At 40.5% G+C, this 22,769-nt stretch overlaps 2 long non-coding RNA genes across 7 annotated transcripts in view; one reads left to right on the top strand and one right to left on the bottom strand.

The window, feature by feature from the left end:
- LOC135302798 (uncharacterized) overlaps positions 1-22,769 on the top strand; it is a 92,295-nt gene that overhangs the window by 42,088 nt on the left and 27,438 nt on the right. The window contains exons 5-6 of the long non-coding RNA XR_010364363.1: positions 13,751-13,804; positions 21,804-21,913. This is a non-coding gene — a long non-coding RNA (uncharacterized LOC135302798). The remainder of the gene's footprint in view (positions 1-13,750; positions 13,805-21,803; positions 21,914-22,769) is intronic.
- LOC135302803 (uncharacterized) lies at positions 52-19,258 on the bottom strand. 6 transcript variants are annotated; one of them, XR_010364395.1, is made up of 6 exons: positions 19,207-19,258; positions 17,049-17,150; positions 8,850-8,979; positions 2,916-3,096; positions 1,128-1,217; positions 52-694 (listed from the first exon to the last, which is right to left on the bottom strand). It is a non-coding gene; the product is annotated as an uncharacterized LOC135302803 (long non-coding RNA). The 6 variants fall into 6 exon arrangements; XR_010364392.1 differs by lacking the exons at positions 17,049-17,150; positions 19,207-19,258 and adding exons at positions 11,582-11,640; positions 11,811-11,868; XR_010364399.1 differs by lacking the exons at positions 17,049-17,150; positions 19,207-19,258 and adding an exon at positions 12,717-13,463.

Genomic DNA, 22,769 nt, shown 5'->3' on the forward strand with positions numbered 1-22,769 from the left:
TACACTGGTTCTCAGTATTGGAACAAAATGGGTTTGAGTCTGAAAAAAATTAGTTAGGATCTGCCTTGAGGGGAGATTTTATTTCAGTTTATGAGTTTGTAGATGTAGGATGGACAAACTAAGCAGCGTCTCAGAGTATTTTTGCAGTGTCTGTGACTGAACAAGAAGCATATTTCACCAGTCTAAACCTAGTTCTTGTACAGTCTTATTCAGCCAAAGAAGCATTTGGGGCTCTAAAGTAGGACAGCTTTTTGGTAGGACTGTTGCAAATTGGAAACTGGAAGCTGAAATCAGACACAAAATGTTTGTCTTTGCTCAGACATCCAATTGAGGAAGTTTAAATGCAGCTTCCCTTTGTTTAAAAAGTAAAACACATGAATCAAGCCTTTTACTTAAATCTTCCAGCTTTCTCTAAGAAACGATATCCCTTTCAATGAGCCTCAGGCATTCCCACTTGACTCAGGTTAATGCGTTTGGTCTCTATAGAAACAGCAGCAGATCCCACATGTAACTTGGAAAGGTCACCTCACTTTTGTACAAAAGCTCACATTGTCTCTTCCTTCTGTTTCATAAAACAGCAGTAAAAGGAAGCAAAAGGCAATGCACTGTACTCATCCAGAGTCTCAGGGCTCTTCTGCTCTTGCAGACGCTGATGAAAGACCAGGCTCTTCAGTGCTTGTGCTTGCTGACCATCCTGGGTCAAAAGGAAACACGAGCTTTTAAATACAAACTAAATAATACCATTGAGTTGGCAGGAAATTCAAACTGTCCTGAACTGTCTGGGAGCCAGCAAAGCTAATGAGCTGTACCATTTCCAAATGGGCTGTTGGTAACACCATCTGAGAGCTTGTGTACATACAGAGATGTGCAGGTTTTCCTCAAAGCATAATTCAAAATGGATTTAATTAAACAAGAGAAAAAAATAATATGGAAACTTAAATAGATATCAAGCAAGCTTATGTCAATTTGATTAAGGAAGCAGTTTTAACTGAAGCACAATAATCCTCTGTTAAATAGAGCAGAGCTGTCTTTTATCAAGGGTTTTCTAGTGCTTTAGCTGCTTTTGGTTTAAAAAGCAATTGAAGTTAAAGGCAAGTTAAAGTCTGCAAGTCAGTTCCCAAACTCACCATCACGTCTGTCGGTACAAGTGGTGAAAATTCTGGGACATGGTGATCAGTGAGACACAGAGAATGTTTGGAGGTATCAAAGAAACATACCTGTAAAGAGAGAGAGTCTTTTCATATGCAAATGGAATGTTGTAAAGAAAGAAGCCTTCCTGAATTTCGTGTGGTTTGAGAGCACTTTTTTTTAGTGCTCCAGTGTTCAGTTACACAACCTTTAGTGCAAGGAGTATTGTTCTTTGGAGGGAGAAATGTAGGTGAGAGAGCTCTGCTTTATGTGCAGAGACATTTCACAAACAAGTCCTGTGCAAGCAAAGTGGTGATTAGTCAGGAGGGTAACTCCAGGCCACAGCCACAGCCAGACAGTCCCACTCCCATTCAGGTTTCTCTCTGAGGTTTGTGGCTTACAGGATTCATGCAAACACCATCCATGTTTTTTCACTCTGCCTTCCTTACACAGCGGCTTTCTGCTCTGCTATTCAGGGCAAAAGTGAAGCTTTGCTGCTCCTGTGTACATTTATTGAATGCTTTGGTTGTGTGGCTGATAGTGACTGTGCTCCCCTTACAGCAGTCACATGAAATAGGATGTGTGCTTAATGCATAAAAGGCTAACCACAAGTTCAGCTCTGTATTTAATAACAACTCAGACCATTTGTGTGCAAAGTTTTGATGGCTGTGTACTGCCAGCAAGTCACTGGCTTTTCTGCCCAGAGGAAGGAGCAGTTGCATGGAGAGACAGCCACTCTTGGGACCTGGGCACACAGCAAGTGACACTGGCTGATGCACATCTTCAGCTCCTATTATGTTATTTGCTGGCTTTGTAGGCTGTGCAACACTAGTCTTACTTAGCGTTTCAACCTGGAATCATTGCAAAAGGATGCTGCTGGAGTCTAGCCAGCCAAGTCCCTTCAAAAGAAATTTGCTTATAAGTCTATAGTTATAATGTAAATTCATCTTCAATTTCTCTCAAACCCATTAATGTCTTAACAAAGTATTGTTTATATGAAAGCAGAGACCATCACAGGGCATCTTTCAGCTTTCTGGCTCCCTCCCTGCTTCCCAGAGAGGGCAACAAATTGAATTAGGACTCCACAGAGACTGCCTGCAGTCACAAATGTGAGTGGTACCTAGCTCAAAAGTCTCCTAAGTGTGGGTGAGACCTTCAGATGCCACTGCAGCACTTACTGCTGTAAATCAAAGCCACAAGAAGTGCTTCAGAAGAAGAGTTCATAAGGGGCTATGTTCTAAAGCCAGATTTAACATACTATTTCTTTTAGTTTTCACAAGAACCGAGAACATACATCTGTGAGGGCCAGATTTGGAACTAAATGGAAGTTCCCCATATTTTTGAATGCAGATACCGCAGTGCATGAGATTTGGTAGCATCTTGATAAAGCTATGATGATAGTAGCATGTACCATTTTCATCTAGTATTTCTCAAGTTAGAGCTGAGGAGTGTCATACACTCATAAGACACATTCCTCTAATCCTGGAGTCAACTTGATTATTTTCAAAAAGTGCTATACTAAAAGAAGCATCAGATATACCTAGGGAGTTATGACACTGCTCCTCAATTATCTTCACCATCACAATAAAACTCCTGTCTTTTTACTGAGTTATTCCTTATATTCATATTAATTGAACCTCCTTCTTGTTGAACACCCTCCACCATTTTTTCCTAACTTAAAAAAAGTGGTTTTTTGCTGTTACTCCATCTCAGCCTGTGCCCAGATAAATAAATGCCTTGTGTGCATCTGCAGACATCTCCAGGTTGTCAGTTCTTTTTCCACTCACCTGGAGCTGATGCCCTGGAAGACACATATTCTTTGCCCCAGATATTTCTAAGATGGGAATAATCAAACGTTGTGTAACAGGAATCCAAGTCTGCTCCAAGCAGTATGTTCCAAGTTAGAAAGATTTTATTTCTCTTCAAGGAGCTCTGCTTGCACAATGTAAAGTAAATAGCTGTTCTCATCTGTGGAAGATTTAGCAGGAGAGGGGAAAGGATCAATGCCAGCTCTGTCTGTAAGACATTAGTGAACCTGGAGCGCCTGCAATAAATTTTTAACCTTTTCCAGCTTCCCTGGGGATGGGCAGGTATTCAAAAATATCAGCACCCTCATCCTAGAGCTTCACTTTGCAGACCAAAATAAATGAGATGTTTAGCAAACCACAGATAGATAAATCATAACGTTCTCTTTTACTAGACAAATAACCTATTTCATTAGACAAACAGTAGAGAGATTACCATTTTCTGTGTGAGTGAGAGTTTAATGTGAAGGACTATCTGATTTTATCTAGAGCTGAAATTTCCCATTAATTCCATTTTTATTTAAAATTAATACCCATGGAAGTCTGTGATGTCTGAGGCAGATTTTAGTCTAGTGTATTTTGAACACCAAGTAGCTTGTGAGCCCAGCAGCAGCACTGCCACAGAGCTGCCAGTCTGTATTCTCCTCATTTCTTGAAAAGGTCTGTGTCCCTGTCAGGACCATGGTGGGTGCCCAGATCAGCTCTGAAGTGAATTGGCTCAGGCCCTGAGCGTGGTGTCACGCTGCTGGGTGTTGCTCACAGACAGGACAGACACAGCCACGCAGCGCGGGGTGGAACTGTCACCTTGTGCAACAGCCTGCGAGATGCTGGGCAGGCTTGGACATCCTGCAGTGAGCTTCAGCTCTTTTAGCACAAAAGGTGCTCCTTCGTTTGGCTCCAGTGCTACCTACGCCCAGTTTGGCACGTATGTAACATGGGAGCCAAAGGGGCAGGAAGAGATTTTGCTTGTAGTAGAAGCTTATAGAGAAAGGCAGAAAATGTGGGATGAGAGAAGTCACTGCTGCAGGCTGCTAGCAGTGCCCAAGAAGAAGCATTAGAAACTTAGATCAGCTCAAACTAGGACTGACAGTCACAGGCTGGAGGAGGGAAGAACAGAGAAGGTTAGAAATCTGCCTAAATAGAACCTAGCCACGGCACATTACCAATCCCACAGCTCTGGAAATGGCCACACAAAACCTAATGTAGACACCTCTAAGTGTCTGGCCAGCAAGAATCCTTCAATGCTGGTGCCTGAATCCTGACTATTTTTTGCACTAATCTCCCTTACTGTCTTCTTGCATTGGATTTTAGATCACTTGTTAATAACAACTCCTTTAGAAAGCTTTCAGGGTGAAAGGTATTGTACTGCATCTTTCCAAACCTAAATTTGATATACAGTAGAGCTTAAAAATTTTAGAATTTAGAAGTTATAGGTATATATACTATCTATCTATCTAGCTATCTAGCTATCTAGCTATCTAGCTATCTTTCTAGCTATCTTTCTACCTAGCTATCTTTCTCAAGCTCAATGGGGACCGTATATCTCTCTATAACCACCAGAAAGAATGTTGTAGTTAAGTAGGGGTCAGTCTCCTCTCCCGGGTAGTAAGTGACAGGACCAGAAGAAATGGCCTGAATTGTGCCAGGGGAGGTGTAGATTAGATATGAGAAAGGATGGTCAGGCATTGGAATAGGCTGCCCAGAGAAGTGATGGAATCACCATCCCTGGAAGGGTTCAGAAGGCAGGTGGATGGGGCACTTGGGAACTTGCTTTGTTGATGAGCAGGGTGGTGCAGGGTTAATAGTGGGACTCTTATGAGTCTTTTCCAGACTTAATGATTGTGTTATTATATATTTATATCCTTATATATATATACACATACATATTTATATTAGAAATTTCAAAATCTAAATTGCTGTCTAAGGTATTGCTACTTTATTAACAAACAGCACAAGCAAACCTCAAAGAACTCCAACAGTGTTTTTAAGGCCCTAGTTTATCAAATTAAATCTTTGAGCAAGATCTTTGGATAAACACATGCTTAGCAAGCATGTATCCAGCCGAGTCTGGGCCTGACCTGCTGTGCCATGCTGATTATTGCCAAATGGGCAGGGTGTGCTGGTGTTTGCCACTGCAAGAGTCGGCAAGAAACTTTCCCTCCAAAAGCTGTCGCTGCCTCCAGCAAGGGAAAACCAGTCTTTCAGTTCCCTAAGCTCTAACCCTACATCTCTGTGTGGCTGTGTTGCAACCCAGAAGGGATAAAGAGGGAGGGAACAGCTGCCTGAGATAAAATAGTAATGCAAGGTACACCTGGCCCAAACTGATCTGCAAAGATCTGGCTTATAGGAAGTCAGAAGCAGGGAACTGCAGTGCCAAATTGGCACTGATGTCACTGGGGTATGTTTATAATAAATTATTCTGAAACATGTGTACTATAAAATTAAGTATGTGTGTAACTCCACCCTCAGTTTCTGTCTTAACAATGTTTTGTGCTCTGTCTCACTGTCAAGGGAGGCCAGCTGCACTTGCAAATTAGTGTTAATTTTGAAATGCAGCTGTCATATGCAATGGGTCAGAGTAATGAAAAGAGTTTTAATAGAAATTGAAATTAGTTAAATCAGAGTCTCACAAGCAATTTTTCCACAAGAGGAACAAATTACTAATACCTCCTTTGTATTTCTCCATTACTTCAACATTCCAATATCATGTCAGTCACCTTATTTGCATTTTGGCATATTTTGTGGATTATTCAGTATTCAATTGTGGATCCTTCAGAGTCAGTGCAGTGTATCCTCTGAATGCATATTACTGATAGCTCCACAATCAGTATTCTGCATTCATACATGGAAGGAATTAACTGATTTTATGTGCTTATGACATTCAGAGTAAAATATCTGAAAGATATTAGAGTAGATAACATCACTGTATGCATGCATAATAGCATGTACCCAAACAATAAAAATTATAAGGAAAATACACACTGCTAGATTCAGAGAACTTCCCCGCCAGTAACAAACTAACCACACTTTAATAACGTTTGTGGGTTTTTTAATAGAGTCTCATTATGGAATATTTTTTCTACAGCCTTTTGTGTCTCACTCCCTAGGCAGCAATCCTGCTGAATATCATATTCTTTGATATATGCTTGACTTTCACTATCCATGTAATCCCAGAGGAGTCAGTGAGACTACTCATAGACTTAAACAGAAGGAGATGAAGGATAGAAGACTTAGATTGTATCTCTGAAAAGAGCTCATCATGACCCTTTGAAATGGCCAAAATCTATGGAGCATAACAGAAATGTGCTCTTGAGAAAGGAAAATCTATAAAGCCCAATTTGGTCCTGATCTGTGCAAGCCCTTTGGAAACAAATGGCAAATTTGATGTTGACCAAAGAAGAGGGGGTCTCTCTCCCTGACTCTGGTGCTAGCCCCAGGGCTACCAATTTATGTCACTTGAGGGAACATACATTTTTGTCAGTTGTCTTTGTGAGTGTAAATTCAGAATACAAAAGTGATTATCTAATCAACTTAGTTGAGATTAATTTCAGATCTAATCTGCCGGGTTTCCACATTGTGGAACTCCCTGGATGTTTCCTGGGTTTGTCCCTCTGTAACCAGATTAATATTTTAAGTTCTATCCATCACAATTGATTTGCTCTGTAATGCATTCAATTGGTGTGATATGTAATCTCCTAACATCTTCTGATGCTTCTTTCCACATTGCTGCCTCAGTCACTAAGCAGTGCCTTGACTGAAGGTGTTAGACAAAGTAACATGTAATATATTTGCTAAGGCAAATAAGGAGAGAATCCTAAAATAGGAATTGACAAATGCAATGTAGATTTATTAAGTGCCAGAAGCATTGCCAGAGTCTGTCAAACTTCACAATTTTTTGGACCTTTGAATCTTCTTTCCCTGTCCCTCTGGAAACCTGTTATCTATTCAAAAGGTACTATCTTTTAGCATTTCAGGGGTTTTAGCATTCACTATCAGCCACTGATTGATTTTTTGATATTGATATTCTGCTGGAAAAGAGGCAAAACACAAAAAAAACCCCAACCCTGCATCATGTGAATCATGTTAGACAGGAAACCAATTGTTGGACCTGAAATTTCCTGTTTGAATAATAATTTTGTGCCCTATCCTGATGGTAGTCAGATTGACTGAAACAGCCACATAATGAATCATGAAACAACGTCAAGCAATGAAGGTGTGAAAGCCTTCACTCAATTGTGTTTTAAGTTTTATGAGTTCCATTTCAACTGGAGTGGAACAGAGTAGTGAACTTGAGAAGGAGTCCCTATTAATTTTTACAGCTGGTTTGACTGTTGTGCTATAAACCATATTTTCTCATGGCCAATATTGGTAAAATAAGAAGTATCCCCTTTCATACTTGTTGAATCAGAAAAGCAGAAGAAGTGAGCTACGTCACTGAGACAACTAAGGGTCTGCATTGCCTTTTAATGAAACTCATAATGCTGATCCACAGAAGCAAGGCTGTGTTGGAGGCTGCAGGATGAAGTGTCTATTTCATTTTAAGGACTGTATTAAATGAAGTAGAAGGGTCAATATAACACCCAGATTTCTCATTTGAAGTTGCAGAGAAGAGATTCTTGCACGATAATTGTTGTAAAGTGATAAGGCCTAGGAAATGTTGTGTTTATCTGTGGAAACAGACACTTGAATTCATTGACATAAAACAGTGAGGAAGTCAAGAATTTTGTAGGATTAAAAACCAAACAGAGGCACATCTTACACAAACAACCACTGGTGCCATTAATCATGGTAGTGAATCAAGGTTTGATCTTCCGTCTTCAGCCTCTGAAGTTGAATTTTAAAATTGAAATTGAAGAAGGGAAGGTATTTCATCATCTTCTGCAACAACCAGACCTGTCTGCAGTGAGAGGCAGCTACAGATGAAGCTGGACCTGCTGTGAGAAATGGCTCCTAATATTTTTTCATCTTTTATAAATCATGTCATTTTACTGACCCACTGTTCCATTTATGGTTTAGAAAGAGGCTAAATTCAGAATATTAAGAAGTGTATATTACAAGATCACAGCTAAAGATGCAGCTTTTTGTGCAGCAATCTTTGGGCTCAGCTTTGGAAGCTTCTTGACTTTCCTGTGACAAGAACCAAGATCATCAGGGAATGCTTGGGAAATTTTTAAGAAATTTAAGGCCCTTGCTGCTACCAGGCAAGGACAAGACAAGGAAGCTGCTGCAGCTCATGGTCAATGAGCATGACCAGCTGCCTTTGTTAGCTGCCCCAGCTGGAGAGGGCCAGGCAGCCCTTTTAGCTGATGCTCAACTAAGAAATACACAGGAGTGCAGTTCCCAGAGCACAGCTAATAGCTAGAGCACTTTATAGAAAAGGGGACAAAGAAGAGGGACTCAGGTCAATTTCTCTGTCACAAAAATCTCAGACATGGTGTTAACACAGGGCAGAGTGGTTTCCCTGGCAAGATATCCATGCCGAGGTAGACGCTTTGACACAAACTTGCGAATGGTGGATGCAGCCCTGCAAGTGTCCTAGGCTGCAGGAAATGCTTGGGGTCTCTTTCTGAGGCCAGGAGAGATGTCCCTCTGTCCTACAGGAGCTGTGCTGCCAAGTAGAGGAGTTACAGGAGAACAGCATCAGAGAAGAGGAGAGGAAGGTGGAGAGGATCTTCTCTGAAATGAACATTTGGAGAGCTGAAGCCCATCTGCAGCAGCGGGGAAGGTGCTGCTCTCCCCTGCTTCACCTTCTCCAGGTTAGATAGTGAAGATAACCTGGAGAAGGTGAAGGTAACCTGCAAAACAGGTATACTGCCCTCAGATTTTGAAGAGGGTCATAGGTATGTTGTCTGCACAACTGATGACATGTGTGATGACATGTCTGTTACCTCTGTTAGAGGTATGAGAAGCACTAACCTTTCAGAAGAGGCGAGTAGCTTCCTCTGTCAGAGCCTGCTTTATGCTAGAGCACAAAGCTGGGACAGCTGAATCTCTCTTGCTGGCTTTTCTCTTGTTCTCTTGTGCCATGGGCTAGAATGGAACAAAGCTGTAAATTATGGAAATATCAGTTTTCAGTCAGTTGCTCTGGATGGAATTTCTCTGAGCTCTGCCAGTTACCATTGGAACAACTTAGCATATCCTTCAAAATCAGCATTGCAAAAACAGCCTTCCTGGAACTACAAAGCATCCTCACTTCAAATGTGAAGTATTTGGACAATGCACCAGTGATATTCTTTGCTTTGTATAGCAGGGCAAGAGTGTTGGTACATGTTTTGTTCTTCAGGGGGTTTTTTGCCCCTAAACTGAGGTTTCTCTTGTTTATTTGCTTTAAAGGTGCTTTGTGAATTGGCAAAAGATCTTTCAAATGTTCTACATATTTTTGTTCTTGTTTTAAATGCCTCCAGTTCTCTTTCCACATTCAAGGCAGTATACAGTTCAAGTGATTTCATTCATGCTGAAAAAAATCCCATTCACTGTTTACAAGAAACATTTACTTAGATGAGTAGTTCAGAGTTTTTATTGGTAAACATGAGTTTAATGGATATATCTACCTATTCCCCCAGGATAAATACTTGGAGTATGAGGCTGCTGCTAGAACATATTTTAAATGTTCAGTGTCAGGCATGAGTGCAAAAAGGGCCATGTGCTTTCTCACTTTACACAACCTGCATTTCCTTAGGAAATACTGACATTAGGACATGTCCTGTCATCAGTGGCCAGTCTCAACCACTCTGACTGACCTATGTGCTTACATCACTTCTTTGAATCCCTGAGATACATTGAAATATAACTGGAAATCTAATGGCTTAACTGCGCTCAGAAAATGTGATGCAAACAGAGATTCTCCTAGGAGTAAAATACATCAAAGCAATATTTCACTAGAGTGTCCTTCAGATAGAGTATCATCAGAAGTTCTTTAATTGAAGTGTGTTCTGCAGAAGAAAGCTAAAAATGTAGGATGCTAAAGGAAAAAGCAAAATCTATGGGAAGTGATACATATTGGACAACTGGTTTTGGTTTTCTTATTGTACACATGAATTTTCTTTTATATCTTTGATTTGCTGGGAAATGATGTGTCTCTTTTCTTGGGATTTTAAATTTTTTTCCCGCTGATGATTTGTAATTTCCACTGCTGGCTGTATCTCAATATTGAAAATAAGGTAAGTACCCTGCACTGTATCTAACAAAACACTTCATTACCTGCTACACAATATCAAGCACTACATGGCCTCAAAGAGGTCACATTTAGACATATTTTTGTTTGGGATTCTGGGGTGCAATGAATTGCAGGACTGCACTTTTTGCTTATCCATCTCTAAAACACTTTTAATAGCACTATGAATCTTTCATTCAATAGTATGTAATTAATATTATTTCTTGTTGAGGATATCTGCTAGAGAAATTTCACCACCTTGTTCAAGGATACCATCTGCTTTGGATAAGACTTTGTAGTGTCAAAACTGTAAAAGAAATCTTGTCAAAGCAGTGTATTCTTACTACTTGTATGCTCTGTTCGTGGGCTTCCAAGTTGATTTTTCAGCAGCAATCCTGTGCTATTACAGTTCAGCTGTAGAATTTCTTTTGTTCAGCTCTGTCACTTAATACACTACTAACACATCCTGAATTGGCAAACCAGATGAGTAACGCAGAAACCTCAATCCAGCTATTCTTTCAATTCACAGAAGCATTTTTAAAAGATCATCTTTTCTCCCCAGCAAAAATATTCCCAAGCATCACCTGATTTCTTCATAATGACAACAGTTGTCTCTAATTTCTGATCAATTTGTTTATTCCTACCATGATTGTCCAAAACGTTGTTTCCGAAAATGAAGGAGAACGAGTATTTTAAGAATATTCAGGTTTTATTGTGGTGGAAGTTTAACAACTGTAAGGACCCGTAGCATCACTTAAATCAAAGATTAAATTTCTGGTTTTATGAAGTTGTAAATTTTGTAAACAACCTACTTGGGGATGACAAATGTCAGTTCTTCACGTATTAGTCATATAAGACACTGCTGAGTCTGGGTCATTAAGCTAAAGAAGAAATGAAATGGTCTGATTCTTCATCTGTTGAAGTCCCATGGGTGTAAGTTCAATAAGAACAGTACTACCGTCTTTGGTTCCTTAGATATTGTTAATCTATATTTAAAACCCGTGTTTTAATTAAACTTGAAATTTAATTTGCTTTAACGTCTGTGTAAAACAGATTAAAATTAATAAAGTCTGACCCCCTTATGGGTTACCATGAATGAATAATTACTCTTCAGCAGCACAGGACAGATTGTACTGGACTTTCTGGCACAAGTTAACAGTAAGAAGTCAAAGGAAGTCCAGGAAATACCAGAAATCTTGAACTGCATTAGAAGTTTAGATTTTCAGTTTCTCTTTATGTAAATTGAAAAAGCATGTGCTAGATTTTGTCACTTATAATAATTATGGAAAATTACCTGCATAAATTGAATATAAGAATATTCTCATTTGGAGCTTGAAACTGGCTGCCAAAAAATTAGTTCCTAAGGATGGTGCCCTTCAATAATGATGCTAATTCAGGTATCACCACCTGGTCTAAATTCAATGTGAAGAAATGTCTTCCTAAATCCTTTCAGTGCCTTTAGGAAGCTACACTGTTGGCTACAACTGTTTCTTACCGTTCCAAGTGTATTCAAAGGGTGAAGTCTCATTTAGTCTCAGCTGAAAAAGGAACCACCTACAAAGAGACACATGGTGGTATTTTGGCTGCAGATACTGGCAGTGTAATTAACTGACAGCACCTCACAGGAAAATCCTGCAGTAAAATAGGGGTTTTTTTTGACTGGGAAAATAAAAGTCATGTAGACTTTTATTAGAACCTAGAGTTCTTCAAAGAATGGTACTCACATCGATCTTCAATGCTAATGAATTTCCTTGTACAGATATTTCCCAGAATGTGGACTTCTACCTGGTGAAGGCTGATGTTTGAGGCATCCCTGCCTAACCCAGTGCTGCCCTGCATGGAAGGGACCTTACTGTTTCAGGGGAGGGGACACATGCAAGTCCTGACAGCATCCCAACCTGAAACAGCCCCTGAGTGTTCCCCGGGAGCCGGGTCAGCCCTGTGCCCCTCCTGCTCCAGGGGCAGGGCGTGCAGGGGTGCCAGGCCATGGGCAGGGGCCCTGGGTGCACCTGGTTCTCCCTGTGGCCCACAGCAGCCTGATGGACGTGAACAAGGCCTGGCTATGCCATCCCTGCCAGCACGGCAGCCCTGTGGGAACACGGGGGTTTCCAGAGCTCATCCCAGCAGCTGAAGTGCTGGAGAACTGAGATCTGTCTCTGCAGAAGGCGCTGCTACTTGATCCTTCAGGTTTTTTCTGCCCACACACTGACCCTGACTGCAGCTTAGCAGATTGTGTAGTTCAATGAGGCTGTAATGAAATGTCGTGGGATTGCAGGTAGGCTGCTTTCTGCTGCAGTAGTGCTGTTTAATGGGCTCAGATTTATCATTATCCTTGGCTGGCACAGCTCTAATTGGCAAAACCCACAGCCATTTGCTAAAAGTAGGGGTGATATGGAGGTGCTTTTGCTTCTTTATGGCCCTCATTTCTCCAGATGCACTATTTCTTCATGTTTAACCTGTGCAAATAGTCTGTCTCAACACCCTTTGCATTCTGGGGAGCGAAGCAGAACAGTGAGGGAATGAATTCCTTCAATGCTAGAAGCTGCTGGATAGATTTACCCGGAAAATAGGATTTGTTTAGCATAAGGAAGAGAAGGTATGGAGGAGGATTTGTCACTGTGTACCCCTACCTGACATGAGGGGGCCAAGTCAGACCTGACTGATCCATGTGGGCCCCTCCCAGCTCAGCTTATTCCTGACTCTCTTGAAGGTGCACAGTGGTAGCAGAGGCAGCAGACACAAGTCAAGGGAGATGGATTCAGACACGAAGAAAACTCCTTCCCCCTGAGGGTGATCCCATGCTGGCATGGGTGCCCATGGATGTACAGTCTCTGTTGAATGCTTTGGAGGATTCAGCCCTTTGCAACCTGGCCTCACTCAGCTGGTTTCTCCCAGCCTAAATTCCTCTGTGGAGTCTTCAGTTTGATGCTGCTAAATGGATATCTGGCTGTTTCTGGTGTTCAGTAACACACACCTTTTGTTATTCCACCTGGCAGAGCCCAGACTTCCCCTGTTTGTATTTTCGCTTTGAGCAGTGGAGGAATGAAGCACTGTGAAACAGGCTTCTCTGAAGTTTTTAGTCATGCAGGATGTCAGTCTATTTATAGCAACATCTGTAGCTTGGGAGACCTTTGATTACTTCATTTCAGAGTATATATATCTCTTCATCTGATCTGTCTCCCATACTCAGTGTAATGATCCCCATTGCACTGCATTTATTCAGCATGTAGTTCCTATTTTCCAGAGACAAGCAACAGCATAAATTCATTTATCACAAGTGGTGTGATTAAAATAAATGCAAAGCCAGATGTTGAAGGTTATTCAGGGATAACCTGTGTAGAAGGAGGGAGAAAGCAAGTGCTGAGCCTGGCCCCAGTGTGTCAGACTGCCCACCATGACTGAACAATCCTGACCAGGCAGGATCTGTTTCTCCAGTCAAAGCTAAAGAGTCGTGTGGAGGGGGGCTCTGTAGCTCGCATGAGGTGTGACAGCCAGCAGCCTCAGCACTGGTCTTGGTGTGACACTGAATTTTGCTGCCTTATACTGAAACTTCTCTTATTTGTATTTTCTCCCATCCTAAAGCTATTTGAAACTTTTTTTCTGCCAAAACAGATATGTATTATACATGACACACAGCACAAAGCACTTTCTTTTTAATTTTCAGGGAGTCTGTTAGTGCCAAAACATAAAATGCTTAAGAAGGAGGAGGAAAACTGGGGTAAGTGATATTTGGCAGGATCCACATGTTCCATTTGTTTGTGCAACAATCTCTGTGCTGACTTACAGCTTCAGAGGCAGCTGTGTAAATACAGAGCTGTGATGGCTGAGGGAGCCAAGAGACAAGCTGTGGAAAAAAACCCGATAAAACCAGACGTGTTCTGGATGCCACAGGGTAAGGCAGAGCTGAGCTATGCCACAAACATCTTACTTTGATGCTACAATACCTTCAGTACCCTTTTTTGGAACACCTTCCCTGTTACTGCTGGGGTGTGTGTTGTGGCTTGGTTTCTTGTTTGCCTTTTTTTTTATAAGGACTTGAAATTAAAGTGTCATTATGAAAGAGATTCAAACCATTCCTGAAAACATTAAGACCTTCTGATGCAGTCTGCCAAACCCTGCTTTGCCAACTGACCTTTGTGCTCCTGAGCACAAGGGCCAGGAAGCCTTGAAGGTATCAGCTTGTGGTGTTTGCTGGCTTCTTACAAGTTGGATTTACTCATTTGTTTTGTGAAGCACTCCTAGGAACTGAAAACTTATGCATTTAATAAGTGCTGGAGCTGTTGCTACCCAGTCCCTGTGGGAGCTGACCTTCCCCAGATAAGGCCAGCACAAGCATTTTCTTACAAGGCTGATGCTAATGCCTGCAGCCTGCTGAGCAAGTTAAGCCTTTGCAGGATCTCTAATTTCTTTTGCTTCTGATAAAGCAGAAAAAGATCTTGGGCATAAAGAGGCAGGCTGGATTAGAAAATGTTATCTATTGAATTTTTAAATTGCAAATATTCATCTGTAAAGCTTATTAATTTCTGCATAAGTTTTCCAGAATTAAGAAATTTTATGAAGCAACACTATTCAGCAAAGCTGTGAGACAGTTTACAGGCAAATGATGCACACAAGCAATTAATCTAACTCTCAGTTTTCAAAACACTGTTTTTATCTTTTTTGACCTTTGTCTTTTTTAAAGACATTCTTGTGACTTCTCTGCATTGATTTTTAGCTTATAATAGAACACAAAACTTCCCCTTGTCCACCATGTCAGATAATGCCTCTGCTGATTACATTTTTAAATTATTCTATAACAATGCATATGATATTATTTCATCCTAGGATTCTCAGTTCTTCCATGTCTGCCACACTTCATAAAATCCTTCTTTGTCCTAGCTCTCCCTAAACCACTGGTCAAATAGGCAGATGCAGTGGCATTTAACTTGGTGCTGTAGTTCAAAAGCTCAGTGTGCATGTCTTAAATAGGCTGCAAACTATGAAAAATTCAGTTTCTCTTTTGATGATTGCAAATTTCACCCTTTTTTTCTAATTTTGGCATAAAATTGATCTAAATATATCTATAAATCCCCAATTGAACTATTTTTGTCTTGTTTTGGGCAGGACAAAATTTTTCTCCTTTTGGGGAAAAGTGAAGGCAGTTCTCACCATCAAAAATATAAGGAAAATCCCTTCAGGAAAAAGTTACTACCTTATGTAGTAAAGTGGAGTTTGTTTGCTCACCTGCCTTTGCAAGGCACATTTAAGTGATGTTACTTGTCTTTTAGCAGCATGATTATCATTTCTTCATTCCTATGTTGTACAAAAATTTTTATTAATTTTTTTTATGCTTGGTGCTATATTTTTTTTCTCAAATCAACTATCATGAATCATAAAATACTGTGAGAAAAGTTTTTATGTTAATCAGCTGATGGAGCTAAGCAAATATGTATCCTCTGACTTCTTCCCTTCAGGTCAGGATTATATTTGGATTATAGGAACAGCTCCTCATTCCCTTTCCAGGGATATCTCTGCTCACACTGCAGAGGTGAGCCTGTGCTTCAACTGACTCTCCCTGTAGAGCTCAGGAAAAATTTAAGTCAGAGGCAGAAACTGGTTTCTAACTAGAATGAAATAAAATGAATTATCTTTTCTATTTCTCTTCCAAGGAGGGCAATATTTTCTTGTGACATCCCTCTGGAACTGTGTGAATTGAGATGGGACAGGACATTTCTCTGTATTAAATCAAATAACTGTTTGCCTGAGCAAATCAATCTATGAAGCATCTCTAAAGCAGTTTACTAGGCCCTGATCCTATACTGTTGATTGATTTCAGTGAAAGATGTGAACCTTAAGGACATGCTTCTATGTGGAGTTATTTTGAGGAAGAAATAAATCTGTTGAATTGTTGGATAACTCCAAGTGCAGACCTGCAAGATAAAGCTTTTGATGGTTTGGATCCAAAGAGCTAAATAGAAGTGTTGATAGCAGGTTTCCAGGTGGATGCAATAAAAACTATTTACCCAGCCACAACCTTTTGTTTTGAATTTGGAGAGAGGACAGGTCCAAATACAAAGTAATAGTCTGTAAAATGGGCATAGTTTATCTTTCCACAGAGCCATTGATAGGTAAACACCCAGCATTTAAAAATATTTTGCTTTTAGATTTAAAAGTGGTTTTCACCCCCATTTTATAATTGAGAAAATTGAAGCATATTGAGTTTTAGTTACTGGTTGATATCAGAAACCTGGAAAAGGGCAGATTCAAAAATAACAGCTGGGTCTGGAGAGCAGTAACCTAATCACTGAATAATGTTGTCTTAGAGCTAAAAGCCTGGAGGAAAAAGCTGAAATGTCTTTCTTCTCAACTCTGTCTCTACCCATGTCTGCATATCAGAGTCACTGAGCTAGAAAAATATGAATGTTGCAGTGCAGCATGAATGAACTAAGTTGTCTCCTGAGCAGTGAGTGCATTTCCCAGCTGGGGAGGACATTGCAAAGCTTTTAGGAGTTTCCAGCACCATTTCAACGAATCCTCTTGAGGATGCCCTGGTTGAATGTTGCTTTTTTTTTCTTTTTCTGTGTCTGAGGGACATAACAATCTCCTGTTTCTAGCACAGCCTTTGCCAGAGCCTGTGTCAGGATGCATAAACAGAGGTCTCTGGTGCAACAGGAGGTGTTTTCAGAGCTGCAAGAGCTCCGACTGTGAGTGGGAAGGGTATTCAACAGCTTACACGCCTAGGTCTTTATTAGCTGAACAGGAACATTTGCTAAAACCAATAGGAAGAAAAAATGCAACGAAGGGCAGATAAAATCAATGACCTCATCATTATGATGAGACTGCTGCTGTTTCCACATCATTTTGGTCCTTGCTTTGCTACTTTAAAAATAAAAAAAACCCACCAAAACTGAAACAGAGCCACCCATCACACTGAACCCACACCTCCGATCCCTCTGCAGTCCTGACATCTCAAACTAACTCACCTTTGCACCAAGTAATCAGAGGTTGCCTCCTGCCCCCAGGCTCCAGAGGAGGATACTGTGAACCTTGCTCTGCTTTGAGACAGCTCCCAGCTTCTTCTCCAGCTGCATTTTGACATGAAATGGAGATGGTCAGATTGCCTTCTGGTGCCTGTCTGGGCCAGTAACCACTGATGGTGGCTGGTTTCTCTGGCAATATTCAGAGGTGATGTGCAAAGGGAAAGGAGTTAACTGTTTGACAAGGGACAGCTTTATTTACAGACTGCTGCCAGGCTAAAATCAGTTGAACTGCATGAAATGATGTGCACTGGTTTGTAAAAAGAGTTGGAAAGCCGTGACACTGATTGGCAGTGAAAACTCTATAAAGCAGCACACATCAATGGAGTAATTGACTGCTTCCCTCACATAAATGATTTTTCTCCTTGCCATACTCTTCATGCACTTGAGCAAGCTGTGCTTCATACTGAAGGAACATAGCAAACTTAAATAATTTTCTGAAAGCTGTGTAAGACATGAGACAGAGCTTGGGTGAGAGAGTCTTTAAAGATACTATTAGTAATACTAATAACAATAATTTAGTGAAAAAACACTGTCTTTTAAACTGTATAAGGAGAAAAACTTCCCTTACAGGAATTCAATCAAGCAAGAGCAGGACAGTGCTGACTTTGCAGATCTAATGCACCCATCTCCTTGCATCCATCTGCTTGCTCCAGTCCCAGAGCTGCTGGGTAGCTTGCTCAGCATCACTTCCTTGATTGTTGTTCAGTTGTTTCCAGGGATCTGGCATTTGAATTTTGGAAAACTAAAAATTCTTTTGTTAAGCTCCTGCTGACCTTGATTGTTAATAATGATTTCTCCAGCAAGTGTTGGCTTTGCTCCCCTTACAGGGAGGATCAGGTTTTCTTAAAAACCCAGCAGGAGTCTGTGCAACTTTTATATCTGAAGCAAGCATACATGCAGGGCACCTGCTGTGCAGCTGGGGCACTGCCCTCCAGCCAGGCAGAATTAACCTGCACTGCAAAATTAAAGGATAACCTTGAGCTTGGCAAGGACCTCAGAAAAGAAGAATTCTTCTCTCAGAACAACACCCTGCAATAAGCAGAGATAAGTCTGAGCCACAGCACCAGGTCTGGAGCCAAGCTGTTGTGTATTTTGGCCTGCTCAGAGGTAGGATTTCTTCATAAACCTCCCCACAACAGAAAACTTTGAGGTTTCTCGTTCACTCTTCTGGATTCATAATCCCAGGCATTCTGTTGTTGAGTGTGTTCACTTTATGGTTTTTCCTTGGTCTGTTGCATGCTAAGGGCCAGTGTGGGGTTTGGGGTTTTTTTATTCAGTATTGCTTTAATCTTCAATGCTACCTTCATATGCTATTCTTATGGGCTTACACAAGACTTTGTGAGCTCCTGTCATCACAAAATTTAAGGAGGCTGTTGCATACCAGCTATGCAGCTACACTGTGGGATCAAAAAAAGGAGCCTGGTCCCTGTGAAATGTGTGGGAATGAAACCTTACTTAAGTGAAAGTATCTTTGAATGCTTTCCTAGATTCTTTCTATAACAACCATTGGGTTGTACAAGGCAAGGAGGTGGAAGTGTTCTCCCTTTGGAAACTTTTCCAGGGAGGGACAGGAGCGTGCACCAAGGAAGAAGGCAAAGAGCAGGTGGTGCAAGTGTCCTGCTGGGAGTTTCCCTCTGCTCCCTGTCTCTTGGTCTCTGCTCTTCAGTGGGACTCAGGACTCACAGCTGGCACAGATGCAAAAAAAACCACCAGCATCAAGGACAAGCTGCCAAAGATGACTGCTGGTGTCTGGCACTTCAGTGGGGCTTGTGACTGCTGAAGGTGCCTCTGTGTCCAAAGGGCTGAAGAGGATGTAACAGATCCATTTGCTCAGTGTGAAGACAGGAGTTCAATGACATGTTTCAAGGGATCACACTAAATTGATACTGCAGAAGATAATTAAGTTGTGTAGCAGTTTATCACAGGAGATGCCTGGATAATCAGGATTTCAAAGGCCTTTAAATCATGGATTGTAGCCTAGCTGTATTTATGAACTAAAAGGAACTCCTGTGGATTTTTGCTAGGCTGTTAGATTCCCTGGGGGAGCAGTCAGTTTCTGCCCAGTTCCATGACACCTCCTCATTAGAAATGAAGTACTGACCTGACTGCAGGCAGCAGGCTCTCTTGCTTTCAAATCTGAAATTTCACAGAGGGTTAAAACCAAGTGTTTAAGTGAGTGCCTTGATATGTCTCTTCCATTCACAACTTCTTTCCTTTGTCAATTATTCCCTCTACGCTGTCTTCTCCTTGAGCAAATCAGGAAACATTGTCTTCATTTCCCATGTTATACTGGTTTCTGCAAGTGGAAAAACAGAGCAGCAAAACCTTATTTTCCAGAAGAGGAAAATAACTTCTGAGTGGGGCTCCTGGTTGCAGGGGACAAGACCAGATTTGCTGGGAAACTTTAAGCAAAAAGCCCTGGGTGATGCTTAACATGCTTTTCAAACCAACCTTTCCTAGCTAGATCCCAGGATGCAACATCATGGGTGACACCAAATCTCCGAGGCACACCTGATTTTGTTGTCATTAAATGATGTTGGTTTTCATTCTTTCTGTCAGCAAATTGACTCAAATCCCTCAGCCACAAGTTAGGACTCAAAAGGATTTTTAGTAAATTAATCCATGCAGTCAATAAAGCACCTCCAATATATCCTGGGTGTTATACCTGAACCACTTGGATGCTTCCTGCACCGGCATATTACTTCTTCTTTTCTCTGTATCATCCTCTTGGTATTTTTTGAATTCCTGCCCTAGTCATGCACAGATGCAAATTTCTACCTTAGGTTTCCAGACCTGCATTAGCATATGTCAAATTTGTCTCGGTGACCTGGACCCTGGGAGCCCAGAGCATTGCAACCTGAGAGAGCAGGGACTGTCTGTTTGTTTGTCTGGAACATTGACCCAGGACCTTAGAAATCTTCTTTCCTCAGGATGACTTTTTTCCTAATTAGTGGCTGTAGATGAGGGCGTGTGCATACATACCCATATATGAAGAGAAGGGCAAACACAAACGTTTGTGCAGTTAGCAGCTGCTTTCATACAAGTGTATTTAGTATGTGCAGCTTGGAGCTTTCCCTCCTGCTTACAGACCTGTCATTCCCACTGGGCTCATGTATTTTAACACTGATTAACTACAGGTACCTTATGTGACTTTCTCTTCAGTCAATTATCTCCCAGATCCTGAATTAAGAAATTATATATTTACAAGTGTCATACTTTTCCTGTAAGAACAAGGAATACTGGAGAAAAAAAATTGAACAGATAAATTTTTTACTCTTTTGGTATCCATAAGCCAGTCTGCTGAAATGAATGAACCCCTATCTGTTAAATTCTGTCAAGATGTAAGGTATTAATAGTGTTATTTGAAACCCATAAAATAAATAAGTTCTCAAACTCAGGACCCAGCTGCATCAACATGAAAAAGCTGTTGTACTTCATATGTCTTGCTATCATTTAAGCTTTTCTAAAAGTGGATTCAGTAATTGTTTCCTGCTTTCAAATAATATGGTTGAATTGTGAATTTAAAATAGGCCAAATTTAGCAATTCACTAATAAGACAATGCCAAGAACTCTGCATTTCAAACTCTCAGTTGCAGGAATGAAGCTGCAGTCAGAAATGTTTTGCACACTTGCATAGTCCTGCAGCTCCCATCTGTGTATGTGTAAAGCTTAGATTTGCAAAACACCCTGTTAAAAGCAGGGTTTCTGAGGTTCAAGCATCAAACACATATAAGGGAAGAAATGGCAGGATTAAGGCAGTCTTGTGCAGGTATAATTTGCTATCCACATCTTTCTTGCTGATGTATATAAGTTATTGTACAGTCTTTACCATACCACCTATTCCTTTTTGCCTGAGCTTTCTCTGGGAGTTAATAAGGGTTGTATAGTCAAGGAGAATAATAATAATAATAATAATAAAAAAAAAAAAAAAAAAAAAAAAACAAACCAAAAAAAACCCAGGGGCCCTGCCTAAAAAAAATTTGAAGATATGGAAGTCCATAGAAAAATATTTTCATGAACCACAGAACCAATAAAAAAATTGTTTTCCCATGGTTTCCAGCCATTCATTCCTTAAACTCCTTCCCCTACTTCCGTAACTTCCCTATTTGCCTAAGCAAATGTCTGCATGTTGTGTCTGAGCCCATTCCAGGTCCCCAGCTCTACCCAAGTGTGCCAAATTTGAAGAGTATTAATTGTCTTTGACATCACTGACCTTCTGTGAAACTGGGTTGAAACTGCCCAGCAGGTTCATATGTTGTTAAGGCAAAGAGGCAGGTGGGTGGGTGGGTGGGTGGATGGATGGATGGATGGATGGATGGATGGATGGATGGATGGACGGACGGAAGCTTTGACTGACCTCAATTTTATTAACCTTTTCAATTATCTGTAAAAATAAACATTATCCCAAATAACACAGATTTGCTTATACAACAGATACCTGTGAGGTAATAAATTTGAGTCAAGTTTTTCATAGACAGTTGCATATTTGTACTCTTGATTTTTCTGAGTGCCTTGTTTAAGGAAGTGCTACAGCATTTTATTTGCAATCAAAGGGACAGCATAATGTTAAGTAGTCACAAAACATCAGACCTATAAAATCTGAAATTAGGCCAGAACGTGGTGATGATTCATCAAGATACTGTAGGGATGACTGCCAGGGATAACCCCTGAGTTAATTTATAATGTTCCTTGTACTAGGACTTGGCTGGTGATGTTGAGACCTTGGAGCTTTATGCTAAGCAAGAATAAAGCAGTCTATTGAATAGCTGCTCACTCATTCACTTCTGTCTGGACATGTTCCAGATGAGGTATGTTCCTATAAGTAAAATAATTTGTCATTGTAGCTGGAAATAGCACCATTTTGAACACAAGGCAATTATGGTATGAATGGAAGAGGGGAGAAGCAAGAGGCTGGACGGTCTTAATTCAATATTCAAATTCAAAGTATTTAATTTGCTACTGAAAAAAAGTTCCTAACCAACAAACATTGTTCTTATACATTAAAGAACAAATATAAAGTGAATATTTTTCAAAAGCTTGTTTCTTGTGGCTCCTATTATTAAAGACTTCCAGCAAGTGATCTATATATAAGTTCCAAACAGAACAAATTTTGAAAGGCAGCTGTCATAAATCCCCAGAGCTGGGGAGAAAGGAGGGAGCAGGAAGGGGGAACCATGATCTTTGGTCACTTTTTGTCCACAAAAAACCAGACCTGCACTGACCAAAAAAAAAAAGGAAAAAAAAAGTCCCAACAGAAACCCCAAAACAACAAACCCTAAAAGACTTCATCATGTTACAAAAATGGACTTTTTTTTCATATCTCATCACGCAGTTCAGAAGCATTTTCATCCTTGAAAGTTTGCTTTTGCTCTAGTTTGTCTCTTTTTCACTGTGGCACTGATCTGGCCAGAACACTGACTTTTTTGTTGGTTTTTTTTTTTTTTAATCAAATGTTATGAGTAATTTATTCACTGTGAGATGTCCATAAATACAATATATGCCAGCAGGTCCCAAGATGACAAAATAAAAAAGGATTTTCAAATGATGGTTCTGTCCTCCAGAACTGAAAAACACATTTTAGAGACAAATAGACAAATCTTAGTTTTAAAATGAGGCCTTTTTTCATGCTGACAAGCTCATTAACATAGAAAAAGATATATTTTT

The sequence above is a fragment of the Passer domesticus genome, chromosome 1, assembly GCF_036417665.1.
Source record: "Passer domesticus isolate bPasDom1 chromosome 1, bPasDom1.hap1, whole genome shotgun sequence".
Classification (NCBI taxonomy): Eukaryota; Metazoa; Chordata; class Aves; order Passeriformes; family Passeridae; genus Passer; species Passer domesticus.